This window comes from Lissotriton helveticus, chromosome 8, assembly GCF_964261635.1.
Source record: "Lissotriton helveticus chromosome 8, aLisHel1.1, whole genome shotgun sequence".
Classification (NCBI taxonomy): domain Eukaryota; kingdom Metazoa; phylum Chordata; class Amphibia; order Caudata; family Salamandridae; genus Lissotriton; species Lissotriton helveticus.
The window spans coordinates 602,361,230-602,379,454 of NC_136069.1; positions in this window are offsets into that span (position 1 = coordinate 602,361,230).

The following is an 18,225-nucleotide window of genomic DNA, read 5'->3' on the forward strand; positions in this document are numbered from 1 at the left end:
CAATTAGGAAGCTTCTTGTGATCAGTATCTGGTGTCTTCAGCATGGGCAGGTCAACAGAAGGGATTCTCTCTTCCTTGATCATCAGACATTTATTTTAAAACAGGAAATAGTCTCTCCACAGTCCCTCACCAGGTAAGTGAGAATACGTCCAGTATGAAGACACTTTTCTCATCTTCTCTTTTGCAATCACTTTTCTAGCCAAAGCAAAGTTACACTAGTGTTTAAATGTGAACTCAGAAGTAATCAACAACAATTGCTGAGGGAGTCAGGCTACAGTTCTGAAGAATTTTCTGCTTATATTATACTATAGTGCACGTCAGGTTCTGTCTCACAAATGTGCCTTTTCTGTAAAGTCAATGCCACTGAGCGTTTGGCACTTTCCAAAAAATCTAAGCCTTGCTTCGATTTTTCCCCTTCTCTCCTAAAACTCAGCGAAAGACCAATTCCCCCTTTCCTAAAGGCCACAAAAGAAAAATCAAAACACCTCCTTTACCCCTCCTGGACACATTTTTTCCTAATCCATGCAGAGAACAGCTCCTTTAAGACTACAAGGCCTATTTCTTTGAAAGAACAGAAGTGCCATGGTACCTATTGACATGCAGATGTTGTTTAGGAGATAGTTGAACCTGCAAAAAGATCATTGCACTAAGAAGGCTTCAAATGATGCCAGTTGGCCACTTCACTCCAGACATGATGTGATGTAAAAGACAAATTAACAGGAAAAGTTAACGGGAACATTGTAAATCGTTTAATTATCTACAATGGTACTGTAAGATTTAAGGAGACCTGGCATATCTCTGTAAAATTGCCCATTGTTTACTTCAAAGGCGGAGTTTTACAAACTAAATTAAAATAAACCTTATCCGAAAACAAATGAAAATAGATTCCTAAGGATCGATCAAGGTAAGATTAAACTATTTTTCTTGCTATCTTAAGTCATTGCTTGCAATCAATGATCAGAGAAGCATTGTTTTTGTTTGTTGTAGCTCCAATGGTTCAGAGAACCCCATTGTTCCACAAAAAGACACTCATCATTTGGTTCTAGTCCACTTCCCCAACAGGCCACCCCTCTGAAGACATCTGACTGCCGGTTTGCTTTCTAAGTGTCTACTCCTGCTTTGGCAGTGATTAGCACTGGTGCTCTTAAGTAGGCAAGCATTGCTCTTGATTTTGTATGCCTTATGGTTACTGACTTCAGGTAAGCTTTTGTTGCAGAGTATATGCTAAGAAATGTAGGTGCTCTTTAGGCAACACTTGTTTTCTACTTGTAAAATTGATTGAAATGTTGCAGTCTTCTTTACATTTTGTCTGCTTGAGACAAGTAACTGGACTTTTGCCTAGTGATTATCACATTTTGTCACGTGAACAAAATAATTGACGGCCCAATATTTCTTCATACAGAGTGCTCTCCTCTGAAAACCTCTGCATTTACATCCTTACCAGGCCTGCCCTCTAAGTGATTTGCTCTCCAAGGTGCCTACCCAGGCTGTGAGTTACCATTTATTTTGCACTGGTATCCCTGAGCAGGTGAGGGTAGCTTTAGGCAGTGTGTAGTTTGTTGGTAAGCCTCTGTTGAATACTGAAAGTTCAGAACTCTAAGCAAACATTAGATAATACTTGTTTCCGTCTGTGATATTTTAATTGTGCAGCTCCAGCTGCATTGTGTCTGTTTATGAGGGGTGCAGTGAGACTGTCTGCTTCCCATCTGTTGTTGGGGGTGGCAGAGAACGAAAGGTCTGATCAGTTGACATACACATTCCGATACTTGATCTTTTTAGTTACAGCCATAGCCAGATTATGTATTGCTTCAATGTGGCTGCAGAAAGATGCTGGAAGCGGCAATTAATAGTTTAGCCACTGGCAAAGCGGCAGGGCCCGATAAACTCCAGCTGAAGGTGTATGAAACCTTTTTTGGAGAGCTTAAGGCTGACATGCTTTTTACTTGCCAGCAAGCACAAATAGGTGCAGCCCCTTTGACATGGGATGAGGCAAGCATAATTGTTTTTAAAAAGAAAGACAAGCCATCTGAACAGCCGGGCCCTTATCGCCCCATATCGTTATTAAATTCTGATGGCAAAATATATGCCAAAGTTTTAGCGACCCGATTGGCGGAAGTTCTAACCTTGTTGGTGTTGACTCAGTAGCAAGAGTTTCTACCCAAGAGGAGCACAATCAATCATATTAATATGGTGGTAACCCTACTTGACATTATGTCTGTTTATGAGGTGTAATCATGTTTCACATGGCAATCAAAAGCCCTCTTCTCAGACCTTTTGCTTCCCATTCCAAGTTCCCTAGCAGGCCTGCTGTTTGTAGTCACATAAATGATTTGTTTTTCCTCAGGAGTGACCAGACAAACTGTGGTGATGCCCTTGAATAGGTGATGGTAGTTTGAGATTATTTGTATTGTTGCTGACTTCCAGTGAACATTTGTAGTGGATTGCATGCTGAGAAAGAGGATTGCACTCATGGCAACATGTACTTCTCCATTCAGAAAATTATTACAATGTAGCTGTTCTGTCTGCATTTTATCTAAAACACCTAATAATGTTTCATTTGCCCTGTCATTCCGTGCATTAGTTATGTAAACTGTGTTGTTTATGATAAAATTAGCCAGCATACAGAGAGGCTGGTCCTAAGGCAGTTTGCTTCCCACTCTGCCCTATGTTCACCTCTTTAGCAACGTAGCTACTTCTGATTATTTAACTTTTCTTCCAGGGTGAAGAGGATAAAGATGTCTTCCTGTAGTATCTTCCCTTTTCGGGCCTGTCATTGTTGGATACAGCCTTGTGCTGGAACTCATGCCTCATTTCCTTTCCTATACCTTTCATTGATCTATACCCATGCTCCCCTTCTCTTGTGCTGGAACATAAAGACATTCTTTCCATATTGAATTGAGTACTCTCTCTTGATTCTTTAATGTCATCCAAATGTGGGGGTTGGGATGTCATTGCACCTTAGTGCTCCCTTCTTACCTATATATATAGGGTGTCTGTTGATTTCTAGGGTTACTCCTCTGCTACTTTTTGGTAGACTCATCAGACCATAAAGGATAGGTGTTTGTATAATTCTCATCCCAAAGTGGTCTTTGCTGCTGCTCCTAGGAGGGCTATTCAAACCATTTAGATTCCTGAGTTAGAGTGACCAGTTGTAGGATGCTGGCTTTGTATAAACTAAATCAAAGTGATTTATAGTGTGCACATAGTCCAGTAGAACCCCAAAGGTATGCAGAGGTAAAGTTAGATAGCACCTCCCTCTCTATTTGTGGTAGTGTGGTCAAGCAGTAAGGCAGTATCAGAGGACAATGTTAAGCATTTGTTGTACACACTGAGTCAGAAAATGAATTCACATACTCAAAGACTGAACTTCAGACCAATTGTTTTTGTATAAAAACATTTCCTTTAGTTATTTTATTTTCTAGAACCAAGCAAGCCTGCCACAGGTAAGTGATAAGTACTTTGCAGTAAATATACAATTGTAATAGAGTTTGGATTTGTGATAGTAAATGCACTTTGGTTTGACTTACTCTATGGTTTCAGAGAAATGCAATACTTTGTAAATAGAGTACATTGACTTGAATGGGTTTTTCAGTAAAAATACAGGTAAGTTACTTTTGAGTTTACTTTTCTCACTCAGAGTAGTATACCTGGATACTACTCTGGGACATTTCCTGTAAACAGGTAAGTAAAATCGTTTTGTTAGTTAGTGCAGTTTTAAAGAATTTCTTTAAGTTTTCAAACTCTACACTTAGAAACTTTTCACAGAAAAACAGTCAATGTTATTCTATGGAGGAAAATAGTGTTATTGGTTTTGAGGTAAGTATTTGGTAGTGGGAGTTGAGGTTCTGGGTGGTAGACTCAGGGGTCCCCCAGGGTCAACAATGCACTCTTGTTACACCCTCAGTGGCACTAGGGTGGCCGGGTGCAGAGTGCTGAGGCCTAATGTTATCCAATGGGGATAGGGGGCTTCCGGTTGGTGGCTGCTGACTAGCAGGCCACCTGGTTGTGGGAGCAAAGCTTCTGGACTTTACCTCAGGGTGCTGTTTCGATTTCGGACGCCCTGTTGTTTTTAATAGGGAATCTCCTGTTTGCAAAGGCACTGCAGGCATGGGGACGAAGGTCTTCTGGGTGTGACTACCACTTCTAGAGGTAAGTTGGGAAGTTAGAGGTTGGTTAGGCAGCAGCGGTTTGGGCACACAAGGCCGTGGGGCGTCGGGTGAAGGGGTGTCTTTTGGGTTCAGATCTTCTTACCAGCTCCTGGTCGCGGTTGCGGGGGCCTTCTGGATTTAGACCGCAGGCGTAGGCTGAAGGCTTGAGGCAGGTCAGGGATCGAAGGATCTTGGATCAGGATCACTGGAGGGACCTCCTCATGGTGTTTGCCCACTCGAACTCGGGCTGTTGATGGTGGGTGCAGAGTGGTGTGGATTTGCGGTTTCCGACCAAGGCCAGAGGCTGCAGATAAACAAATCCGGTGTTCATGGGAGAGTAAGTATTTGGTAGTGGGAGTTGAGGTTCTGGGGGTAGACTCAGGGGTCCCCCAGGGTCAAAGATGCACTTTTGTTACACCCTCAGTGGCACTAGGGTGGCCGGGTGCAGCATGCTGAGGCCCAATGTTATCCAATGGGGATGGGGGCCTCTGGTTGGTGGCTGCTAACTAGCAGGCCACTTGGTTGTGGGAGCAAAGCTCCTGGACTTTAGCTCAAGGCAAATGGAGAAACAAAGTAGCACCAAAGGTGCACCCTCAGCGGCACTAGGGCGGCCGGGTGCAGGGTGATGTTTCGATGTCAGGCGCCCTGTTGTTTTCAATAGGGAACCTCCGGTTTTCAAAGGCACAGCAGGCTTGGGGATGAAGGTTTTCTCGGTGCGACCACCACTTCGTGAGGTAAGTTGGGAAGTTAGAGGTTAGTTAGGCACCGTCAGTTTGCGCACCCAAGGCCGTGGGGCGTCGGGTGCAGGGGTGCCTTTTGGGATCGAATCTTCTTACCAGCTCCAGGTCGCGGTTGAGGGGGCCTTCTGGATTTAGACTGCAGGCGTTGGCTGGAGGGTTGAGGCAGGTCAGGGGTCACAGGATCTCAGGTCAGGATTGCCGTGGTGACCTCCTCATGGTATTTGCCCTCTAGAGCTTGGGCCGTGGACAGCGGGTGCAGAGTGGTGCGGATTCACGGTTTCCAGCCAAGGCCAGAGATTGCAGACGAACAAATATGGTGTTCACGGGAGACAAAGTCTTTGTGGTTGAAGGCAGGCAGGTCCTCTGGGGTTTTTGAGGGTGCTGGCTGCAGGACACACCGGGATTTCTCAGGAGCAGGTTTGAGGGAGAAATAGGCCGGTAGGGCTGGGGCCAAGTCAGTGGGCATCTTCCTCTTGTTAGCTTCTGCACGGCGGTTCAGTCCTTCTTCTTCTTGTAGTTTCTTGCTGTCTGAGGAAGCAAGTTTCAGGGGTGCCCCTAAATACTAGATTTAGGGTGTTACACGTAGGTAAAAGGCAGGGACCATTGGGTCCCTTCTCTGGGGTGGGTACAACCCACACTCCAGTGGGAGGGGGGCATGAGCCTGTCCCTGGTTGGCTGAGTACCCCCATCTGCAAGGTGGTGGGGACTGGGAGATGTGCTTCACCTCGCCTTCCCCACCTGAGGGGTGGAGTTGGCAGAGGTGGTACACCTCTCTTCCTCACTTGTTTACTCTTGGGTGCTCCCACCCAAAGTGGTGGTCAGAACCAGTGGGGACCAGTTGCTGAGAGCAGAAAGTGGCCTGGGGAGACTCACAAAGGCGATAAGCCTTTAAAGCTTCCCCTTCGTGAACCCTGCCAATCCTGGGAGAGGAGGCTTGGCACCTCATCCTAGGATGTGCATTGTTTCAGCCCCCAGAGAGCAGCAGGCTCTCGACCCAAGGGTCCAGAAACATGTCTGGTGGTGGCAGCTGAAAGCAGCCATTCAGCCCGGACCCTAGGGGTAGGCTAGTTTTCAGGAGCATCTCTAAGATGCCCCCTGTGTGCAGTTTCCATGAAATTCCACAGTGTGGGTTTAATGTGCTGAGAAGTTTGATACCAAATTTCTCAGTTTTCAGTGTATCCATTATGGTGCCGTGGAGTTCGTAATGACAAACACCCAGCACACTATACTCTTAATGGCAGCACTGCATTGACAATGTCTAAGAATGGACTTAAACACTTTAGGGGTACAGGGCTCAAGCACCTGTACCCTCCCCACTGGTATAGTGCGCCCAGCTAGAGGGGTGACTGACCTATGCCAGGGCAGTGGGTGTAGGCATGGCACACAGAGATGTGTGGCATGTCAACTCTTCACTTTGTTCTGCACCAAAACATGCAGCGTGCAAAGGCAGTGTGTGTGTGTGTGTAGAGGTACAGGGCCTCTAAGGGTGGCACAATAAGTGCTGCTACGCTTAGAGATCTTCCCTGGTCACAGTGCCCTGGGTACCTGTGGTACAATTTACCAGTGGCTGGCCTGTGGCTAGAGATGTCAATGGGGTTAGTTTTGGGGAAAGAACACAGTCCCTGGGAACCTGATTGGCAGGGACCCAGGGCACCTCAGGTAAAAGTGCATCAGCAGTCTGGAAAAAGGTGGGAGGGGAGTTTCTGCAACAGAACCCCACTTTCCTACACCAGTATTATGTGTTGTTCATCTGAAGCTCCTCTGTGGACTCCTATTATCATTAGACTGATAACATAATGGCTTTACATTTTTTACTTCTGGACATATTTCTATGATCTTTGACTATGGCGGGCTCGATAACCACCATTCTTATGGGTGGTTCCCAGACATTTCCAGGGTGAGCTCTTCATAGGAAGTACAGTGACTGATTGTATAATGTCCATTCCTCTGGGTTGCTCCCTGCCACATGCAGATAGACTCAGGCTTATGTTATGAACATTCGTAGAATGGCTGCTCCTTGGTCACTCCAGAGAGGATCTATCTACTGTGGCAGGTTGTCTAAAGCCATTTTCTCCGGGATGGTCCACTGCCACTCCTTTGAGGAATGTAGAGAATATACTGTAGATTATGTATGATTGTACCCCTTCAACTCTGGGCACTTCTTATGCCAATGTTCAGTGTGTTTTAAACTCTATGATTTTTCATCTGTAGACATGCATTGGAGTAATAGTACACTTGCTGGAACACACTAGTTTAAGCAGGCCTCTTACATAAATGCACAAAACCAAAACACTTCCCACTTGGGTCGCACTGCACTTATCCATACACCTGCATCTAATGCTAAATCACTCTATTTCTCCCTCCTTTTCTCTTCAAATTCACGCAAAGGTGCATCACAAATGGCACTAATCACAAACCCCTTAAGCACAGTATCACACAACTAACTTGGTATGCCCGATGACAGACAGACACATGGAGTGGTGTCCTGCCCACAAGTGAATGCACTTTGGGTCATCGTGAGGACTATAAAGGGCTACATGAAGGCAACTACAATACTGGAGTGTAAAGAAACCATGACTTCTGTGTCCATTCTAAGTGGACTGAATGTAGATCAAGCCCAATTGTACTTCCTTATTGCCTAAAACTGGTGAATTTGTAAAAAAATAATTTTAAATGAGACAAATCAGTAAGTTGCATAGACATAGGTAACACATTCTCCATGCTACCTTCATGATGAAAGGTTGGTCTCTCAAATGACTGACCTTGTACTAGATTATGCTTTTCTGTCGTAACTTAGTTGATAGTGAATGCTCCTCAATTTTAATTTGAGGCATAACTAAGGGCAATACTGAACACTTACTGATATCCTGACCACAAACATTGCAGAAGATGATCACATTATCATGTTTTACATGGTGCCAAGTTTTTCTAAGAGGAATATTGATTGGCTAAAACATTCCTGGGCTGATGTTAACTGATTTAAAAACATCTAATCCTTCAGATGTTGTTGGACCAGTAGCAGGAGCATTTGAGAGATGCTCGTCTGTGCAAGGAGAAATGCTAAACTTGGGAAATGGTTTACAGGAATAGTACTGAGAGCCACAGTAGGACCCTCCTTGCTACCAATCATCTCATTGAAGAATTGGAAGAGCTAAGAGTTTGGACATTACACATAAAAGGACTTCTGAATGAGAGAATCTGAAGGAGTAACCTCATCTCATTTCCAGCATAAAGTCATTTTTTTCTTTTAAATGCTTTCAGTTGCAGCCACAATAGGCGTAGAGAGGCCTTTACGCTATTCTTCCAGGCTGGATATTATTATTATTATTACGATTATTTCTTCTTGTCATTAAGCATACTTATATTATTAAGTAGTGACATTTGAAATGTAAGCACACATGTTCACAATGTTTGTTTGTTTAATTGGTTTTGAGTACTTAAGAACTAGTAATTGCATAGAAGTTGAGAGCGGTTGATGCCAGCTCTTTGGCGGCTCCACAGCATGAGGTCATTTTAAGTCTTAACTCCATCGCTTTTGCTGCATTTATTTGTCTGAAAAGTATATCATGGTAATGTTGCTCATGTGTTGAGCATGGAGGCCCTTCTTGGGTTGTTCTGCACATTAGTTCAACATCTGGGTCGAACCTGTCTTCACTGTCTGCATATCATCCTGGCAGTGTGAGGAGGCAATCCCCTACCTTATTTGCTTAGAAGGTAATTGACATAACCAAAAGAGGGTTTGTTGGTTACCAATGCCCCTCCCCACAGAGTAGCAGTGACAGTGATATTGAGCTTTCTGGTACAGGGGTCAGTTGAGCTGGAAGGAGGCAGGACTATAGGTAGGACAGGAAAATGAAAAGGTACATTAATCTCACAATCTCAGGCCATAGACGTGCTCCTTCCCTTCTACATTGATTCTATGGTGATTATTCCTAAAATAACGGTGGTGCATTTTGAGTTTGACTCAGTGGTGGGAAAAGAGATGATCAAGATGCAGAAGGTGTGTTCTAGCACCAAACATAGAGTGGAGTATATGTTAATATACTTTTTGCATTTAACATTTGCTATTGATCTAAAGTACACCCTTCTTTTGAAAGATGTTGAAAGGAATTCAAAAGGAGAAGGGCAGGACTCCAGCTATGTTCATCAGGCATTGGGTAGAAGTTGTTATTCACAGCCTGAAGGAATGTCCATATTCTTGCCTACCATTATGAGACAGGAAAATCTAGCAACATCCTACAATTGTTGAAAGTAGGAAAGCAGGGGAAATCATTCTGGGGAGATTTGCTTTAGGGGCTCATTCAGGGTCTGCTGGATGAATGAAATCTAACAAAAATAGGCAGGAGTCCCTCTGCCCTAGTTAGAGTGTATAATTGTGTACACACTCTTAATAGGGCGTATATGATATCCACGTTTTTTTAGCGTATGTAGTACGCTCAGCAGGATTTATATGCCTATATTAAACTTAGAGGGATACACATACTCACAATGCAGCCACTTGATCTGGAAAACACTAGAAAACTGCTCAAACCACTGCCAAAATATTGCTACAGCTTTCCTTTTCTTGGATCTGCAATAGGGAATTCGTCGGATACTTCCCTCTCTGCCCTATCATGCATTTGAGATATCTGGATCGGAATACATGGGAATTTTTTCCTTTGAGTGCTTGCTCACCCAGCAGAAGCCAATCTCAAGACTTACTGAGGTGTCCCAGTGTGTGCAGATTCAACAATACACATGTTCTTAGCCCCTGGATTCAAGCATTCCACATGGTTTCTATCTGGGCTGCTATCCCTGTGAAACAGGCAGTGGGTGAACTGGTGGCACTCACTGAGTTGCAGACCCTGTACTTCTAAAATGTAGAGCTTAGCCTTTGTTCATCTGTGGAAAGAAGAGCCTTGGAAATATTAGATAGCATTGAACTTGCCTTTAGAGGCTCATGTGAGGTTCAATTATAATTTACATTTTCTTGCAATTTTGCACGACCAGTGAAATCCACCAAGGTTTATCTCTGCATGAGTGGGGGGGTGCATAGCTATATATCTGTACTTGGACAAGTGTAGGTGTGACGTGAGCAGGTCGTGTACCAGCTCTTCCCTGTCGCCTGGTCTACTGTTGTGCACCTAACCCCCTTAGGGTCACAATTTCTGTACTCTGTGCCATCCTGTTGAATCTATTTTGTTTCTCCATTTACAGTCTTGTCCTACCAATATTTTTGCCTGTCTGTGTTTGTGTTGTTCATTGCCTTTTTGCTGCAGCGCCAGTCAGCCCGCTTCATTCTGTGTTTGGCAGCCACCTTCGTTGCCCCCTCCACACCGATTCCACTGCCACTGTTTCCCATCTCTCAGCGCCCCTCCCACCCCCAGGACCTACTTAATGGCCGCTGCAGCGCAGTCCCGTTGAACAGGTCCTACACCAGCTTACTGCTGTACGCCTCACCCCGTCAAGCTCCCGATTTTGGTACCCTGTGCCTTCCAGTTGAAGGTATTTTGTTTCTCCATTTACAGTCTTGTACTACCTATTTGTTGCCTGTCTGTGTTTTTCGTTGCCTTTTCACTGCACCACCAGTCAGCCCACTTCCTTCTGTATTAGGTAGCCCTCCTTGCTGCCCTCTTCTCGCACATTCTGCTGCCACTGTTTTCCGCCTTGCAGCACCCCTCCTATCCCAGGACCTGCTTAATAGAGGCTGCAGTATGGCTGTACAGCTGCCACGTGAACACCAGGTGTTCCGCCAGCATGCCAAAGGTACACCAAAGGCAAATCCGCCTGCCCCTGTCTGTGCATGGACCGAGTCCAGTGCCAGGAACCCTGGCCCCCCAACCTTCCACCGATACACCTCCAGCGATCTGCGGTCCCTTAACTCCAGGTGGGACACCAACTGCTGCATAACCTCACCAAGAACGACAGAAGGACCCTTCACCTGCCAGCACTGTCACTTCACCTCCGACATCAAGACCACCACAACACCAACCCAGCCAACACCTGAACAGAGGCCAACCCTCCACTGCACAATGCTCAATGTCCGATCCCTCTGCAAGCAGGTGACGGAAATCTGGGAAGTCATAACCACCCTTGCCCCCGATGTGATGCTTATCATAGAAACACCCCCGGCTAAAAGATGCTTCACCAAGACCACCCCAGCAGACACGGCAGAGGTATCACCAACATCCACATGACGCCCTCCAATGCACCAGCTCAGAGGACGACAGTATGCTGATCATGGAAAGCCTCAACCTTCTGATCAGATTAGAAGCAAAAACAACCATCAGAGGAAACCTCACCTACAGATCCCCGGGCCCCCATCCAAGCTGCTGCAATGCCATCCCTGACCTTATTGCCCCCAGACAATTGACTCCACTTACTACATCTTCCTAGGAGACCTGAACTTCCACGTCAAAGACCCCAACAACGACAACTCCACCATCCCCCTAGAGAACATGAGCAACATCAGCCTCTCACAGCTGGTCACCAGCCCCATGCAGATCGCAGGACATACACTGAACCCCATCTTCTCCTCCAGTAACAGAATCAAGTTCTCCCATGAGACCAAGCTGACCTGGACTGGCCACAGCATTGTCCACTTCACACTCATTGGCTTCCCAGAACCCCTGACCAGAAAACCCACCCAGCCTGTCGAAACTCGAGTAGAGTCACAGAACCCATCTGGATATCTGCCGTCAAGGAAACCAGGCTCAACCCCTCTGACACCCTCAAATTCAACGTCCAGAACTTCTCTAATTGGATTGCCACAGACACCATCGCCCCCACCAAGAACACCACCAGCAGCAGACAGGCCAAGCACACCAGCTGCTCTACTTCCATACTACTGACCCTAAAATGTGACTGCAAGAAATTAGAGAGCCATTGTGTAGTATTGTTCTTTCTTTAACACACATCCTTCATAGTGTGTCTCTTTAACCTGTTCATTCTCTTGGAACACTGCATTGTTCGTGTTACAAAGAGTGATGGTTTGCTTTGACTTATTGCCTGAAGGTGTGCCAGGGGTACTTGTGCCCCTACTTAAATGAAGATATTTTGTTCATATGTTGCTGTCAGCTACTTACTTCACGTGGCGACGAGCTGGACGGGTGTACCCTGAGCAGAGCACTCATCGTGGAAGCACTATCCTGACGGAGAGCACTTACCTACATTGCATATGTGTTGAACCATCGCTGTAGCTCTGTCATTCCTGTTTGGTGCTGCGATCTCCTGGAGGGTGTTGGTATGCTGCCAGATGCCATCTGACTTCGTCAAGAACAGTGCTGAATCTCGGCATGGTGCGGCACACAGTGGGCCCTGTGACTCGTTCCTGTTCCCAGCTACAATGTGCAAGGAGGGGTCAGTGTCATGCTGCCCAACGTCTCGGACTGCTGTGGTCAACGCAGAGTGGCAGGACCATTTGCTCCTGCATTTGTCAGTCTCTCTTGCTGTGAGTGAGCTTAAAACAGTAGTGGGAGGTGGGAGGTGGAGCGCTCATTTTGGCCCAGGTGAGGGGGTCTGCGCATGCATCGAGGGCACGCTTATGAACAGTTAAGCGCAATTGCATGCAGAAACGAGCAATACTACACAGCGGCCATTTTAACTTGTTGGGAAGGATACTATAGCATTGTATCCTCAGGAAAAGAGCATAATATCTAGGGGTGGGTGGAATTTGCGGAGGTGCCTTCCGCAAACTTCCGCGAAACGGCACAAAATCTCCACGAACACGCGGAATTTCACGTGCTCGCAGAGATGTTGCTGCACCCGTTGTTGTAATCTTTGCAGGCTAATCTACTGGCTAATCAGTAAGTGCTACCTCGTTGGGTAGATGTATAGTGCTTTTTCTACACTACAGCTGCGTAAAGGGACAGAAGAGTTGTCTCCCTCCAGTGACCATATGTGTCTGTAACTTTGTCACCGCGCCGAAAGTCGCCGCAGTCCCTTGAGTGAGCTGTCCATCATAGTGGGGAAATGGCGGGAAGACGTTGCATACCGCTAGTGTGTGTGGGTTGGGGCCGAACAGGTGGGGCTTCTATGCGAGTTCACATGCCTCTTGATTATAAAGGGTCAGAGACCGATCAGAGCAGCAGAATAGGGGAAAGCAGCCTCCTGGTCACAGGAACTACATGGAGATTGCGCTCGAGAAACTCGTGGATGCGAAGACCTCCACCAAGGACTACAGCTAATTGTAGACAGTAGATATGGGGAGAAAGCACACCTGACGATCATAGCAGCAGATGAGGAGAAAGCTGCCTCCTGGTCACTTCCTGGTGAGGTTTAATTACCTCATGCATGCCCCCGAATTCCGTTTGACAGGTGATTGAGGAAGTTTTGACATTTTCGCGGTCCACGCGGAACGCGGTAATGCCAAAATTTCACAAGTTCCGCGAGTGGAACAAAATTTGCCACCCACCCCTACTAATATCCTCAGAGCAAAAGGAAATCCAGCGGCCAACTTGTGCAATTGGGATAGCTCAGGAACAATTGCACTGAAGTATTACTTTCTTCTAGTCTACGCTTCAGGCATCTTCACAAGGTTCCCAATATGGTTCAAGTTGGTTCTTAAAGGAGTATCAGTGGCTTTATAAATATATAAATGCATGTTTCTTTCTTCATATAAGAAGATACATTTCTAAAAAAAGAAAGGAAATTTGCATTTAGGTTGGTTGTGCCTTATACTGTGTTTTGTGCCTCAAAGTATGATGCAGTCTGTAAATGCTCCACCACCTTTTTTGGAGATCCACCTATTAAATGGAGGCAGTGGCATGATGCCTTTGAAACCTACTTGCGGGCAATTGGGGCCTCAAGATTCAGACCCGAGAGGAAAAGGTAATCACTGTTATTATTGTTATTATTACTGTTATAGTTGATGTTGAGAATTTACTGAGTGAAGTCCATGATACGGTCTTGATGGTTGGTGAAGACAACCTGGGTAGGGCTGAGCAACAAGTGTGCGTGGACCCTTATGTTCACATTCAGGTGGGAGATAGATTCAGGGGCAAGAATAACGATGATCACCCAAGAGCTTTTCCAACAGAACTGACCAGGGTGGACATTGTGCCCACCTAACAGATCTCTAATATCCTATGAGGGCCGAAAGATTGACCGCCAGCGTTTCTTTGAAGAAACCATGGTCTTTAAACTTTAAAGGGAGACGTATCTGTGGCAAAATTTATATTGCGGTTAAAGGGTTTATTATCTTGGGTTGGTCCCACCAAGGGTTCTTCGGAATGATTTTACGACCTGGTAGGAAGGAACAGGTCTCTGTGATTAGAAATTTGAATTTGTTCTCCAGGGTATTTTCAGGTGAGCTTGGGAAAATTGTGGGTTTTCAACACAAAATAAAGACAAAGGCCAATGCTATCTACTATCTCTGGAGCCAAGTTGTTCACAAAACTGGATTTAATGTCTGCCTATCATCAGGTAGAATTGGGCAAGAAGTCACGTCATCTTACGGCATTTGTTTCCCTATTTAGGGACATTTCAGTCCTGCCATTTGGTTTGTTGTCGGCAGCTTCTGAGTTCCAGAGACTGATGTCAGAATTGCTAAAGGGAATCTCAAATGTCTCTGTTTTTCAGGATGACGAATTGATTAATTCCAGTTCTCGCTCGCAACATGACCAGATCTTGAAGCAGGTGCTGCTGGCTTTTGACAAAGCTGGGGTTGTGCTCAAAAGGGAAAAACTCAATTCATGAAACTTCTGTGGACTATCTGGGTCACATTGTGTCTGAGGAGGGTGTGCGTCACAAGCCTGGGCTAATTGAAGCCATTTCAGCTGCCCCTCCCCCTGTGGATAAAGCAGGGGTGAAATCTTTATTGGGTCTCTGTGAATTGTATCCGTGGTTTATACCGTATTCTGCATCCAGAGTGAGGGCCATTTCTCTGCTATTGAATGTTAGGTCCGAATTTGTGTGGGATGGTGAGTGCTCTGCTGAATTTCCTGACGTCAACAGCAGTTATTCAGCGTGAGTGCACTTAAAACTTTTGGTCAAAATCTCAATTGTTGTTTGACTGTGGATGCGAGTAATATTGGTGTTGGTGCGATGTTGACACAGGGCGATGCTGAGACTGAGAATACTATTGAGTTTGCTTCCAGAGTCCTAAGGGATGCTGAAGTTCACTATTTTGTGATAGAAAAAGAACTCTTGGTGTGCTAGTGGTCCATAGTTCACTCCCAAACTACTGACCTTAAGATGCGACTGAAAGAAATTTGAGAGACATTGTGTAGTATTGTTCTTTCTTTAACACACATCCTTCATAGTGTGTCTCTTTAAACTGTTCATTCTACCTTGGATCACTGCATTGTACGTGTTCCAGAGAGTGACGGTTTGCTTTGACTTATCGCTGAGTCTGTGCAAGAAGTACCTGTGTCTCTACTTAAATAAAGAGATTTTCTTCATATGTTTCTCTCAGCCACTTACTTTGCATTGGCACTCCAGCAATAGCCCTCCAACCTCAGCACCTTAGATCTCCTTCAACAACCACCACCACCTCCTCAAGGAGGACAAGAAGGACGCCCTATCCAACCACAATCGAGGTAAGCGCCAACCATGCCAAGCAAATCTTCAGCATTGTAAGAGAGTTCTCCTAACCAGTTGCACCGAAAACATGATCCACTCCTCCCAGGTCCTATGCTACACCAAAAAATCACAGACATCTACAGTAACTTCAACCAACAGTGTAGAAACCTCAAACACGTCCATGCACCAACCGACACCACCTACACCCTGCGGCTCACCGACTAGAAACAGTTCTCAATCCAAGACACCACCATCATCATGAACTCAATCCACTCCGGTGCACCAACAGGACCCCGGCATGCACCATTTTTACAACCCAGGAATTAAAGAAATCAGCAGCAATCTCACAGAGATCTTCAACACTTCCATCAGTACACCTGCCATTCCCGACGCATGGAAGCACGCTGAGGTCAAGCCTCTCTTGAAGGAACCCTCAGCCGACCCCAGCAAACGTAGAAATTAATGCCCCATCTCACTACTTCCTTCCCCACCAAGGTACTGGAGAAACCCATCAACCGCCAGCTCATAGCGTACATCAAAGAAAACAGCCTGCTAGAAGCCTCCTAATCAGGCTTCCAGCCCAACCCCAGCACCAAGACTGCCCTGATCGTAGAAATGGATGACATCAGATGCTTCCTCAACCAAGGGGAAATGGCGATCCTTATCCTCCTCGACTTCTCAGCACCCTTCAATATCATCTCCGACCACACACTCATCACCAGACTCCATCACATTGGCATCCGAGGCAACACTCTCAACTGACTCTCCTCCTTCCTCTCCGGTCAAACACAGAGTATCCATTTACCTCCCTTTCCTTCAAACCCAATAACATCATCTGTGGCAATTCCCAGGGCTCCTCCCTCAGCCCCATCCTCTTCAACACCTACATGACACCACTAGCAACCATCGCCTACACCCACGGACTCAACATCATCTCATTTGCTGATGACACACTGCTCCTCCTATCACTTACAGAAAACACCAACACCACCAGAGCTAGCTTATGAAACCCAATGTCCGGCATTGCCCCCTGGATGAAGTCCAACTGCCTCAATCTAAACTTGGACAAAACAGAGGTACTCGTCTTCGGGAACAAGCCCTGTACCTGGGAATATACCTGGTGGCCCACCGCACTCGGTCCCACATTATCCTCCTCTGACCACACACGCAACCTCGGAATCATCCTGGACAGCCAACTGACTATGAAGCAACAGTCCAACACCATCTCATTGTCCTACTTCTACATCCTCCACATGCTCTGCAAGATTTTCTGATGGACCCCCATCTCCACCAGGAAAACGGGCACCCAAGCCCTTGTCTCCATCCGCCTTGACTACAGTAACACACTCTATGCTGGAACCACCAAACAGCTCCTCAACCGCCTCAAGACCATCCAGAACACTGCAGCACAACTCATCCTCAACCTCCCCAGAAGATTCCGCACCACCCCTCACCTCAAAGCCCTCCATTGGCTCCACCGCCCATAAAAGATGCCTCTTCAAACTACTGGCATCAATCAATCAGTCATTTGTTAAGTGCAATACATACCTGTGAGGGTCTCAAGGTGCTGGGGGGGGGAGGTGGGGGGCGCTACTGATCGAACAGCCAGGTCTTTAGTATCCTCCTGAAGGTCAGCAGGTCTAGGGTCTGTCGTAGGCTCAGTGGGAGGGTGTTCCACGTCTTGGGGGCGAGGTGGGAGAAGGATCTACCGCCGGTGGTTGTTCTTAGGATGCGCGGGATGGTGGCGAGTGAGAGGTAGGCGGAGCATAGCTGGCGGTTGGGGGTGTAGGAGAGCTGTCTGTTGAGGTAGGCTGGGCCGGTCTCCTGGAGTGCCTTGTGTGCGTGGATGAGGAGCTTGAAGTATATCCTCTTGTTGATGGGGAGCCAGTGCAGGTTTCTGTGGTAGGGGGTGATGTGGCCGTGTCGTGGTACATCGAGGATCAGTCGTACCGAGGCGTTTTGGATGCGTTATAGTTGATTGATGAGCTTGGTCGGGGCTCCCACGTAGAGGGCGTTACCGTAGATGAGGGCCTGGGTGACTGTCTTTCTTGAATCTGTCGGGATCCATTTGTAGATCTTGCGGAGCATGCAGAGGGTGTTGAAGCAGGAGGAGGAGATGGCGTTGACTTGCTTGGTCATTGAGAGCGTTGAGTCAAGGATGATTCCCAGGTTGCGTGCGTGGTTGGTGGGGGTCGGGGCTGCCCCCAGTGCCGTTGGCCACCATTAGTCGTCCCAGGCTGATGGGTTGGAGCCGAGGATGAGGACCTCCGTCTTGTCCGAGTTCAGCTTCAGACGGGGGATCTTCATCCAGTCAGCGACTGTTAAAATCTAGATTGCGACGTAAACATTATCGGCGCCATCTTGTCCCCTTTTAGCTTGAATGTGCGCGTAAGTAGCAGCCATTTTGAACGCCATGGCCTCTCTGCCCACTGCCGATAGCCAGCGCGTCTCTCTCTCTCCCCCTCTGACCCCGCCAGCATCCCCCGCACGCTGACAGCCCACGTTCTCACATGCTTGGGCCATAAACCACCCCTTCAGCGCGGCCCTGCCTCGAAGCCACATCCCGTACCCGACTAACACCTTCCTCCGTCCCTCTAATGATCACGCATCCTTTGATGAACCCCCTTCCTCTGTGCCCGATTGTCCCGCCCGATCCCAGGCCATCACCTAGCCCTGCGGATACAGTTTATTGCCCCTTACAGTAGGAAGCTGTCCCTCTTCAAAGAATCTATGACTGATAAAAGCCCCCACCCCATGAGATCCGATCAGCCGCACACATTCCGGGAGCCGGCGGGATATCCAGCTGCGCGATAGTCATCACCTACTGAGATCGGGGT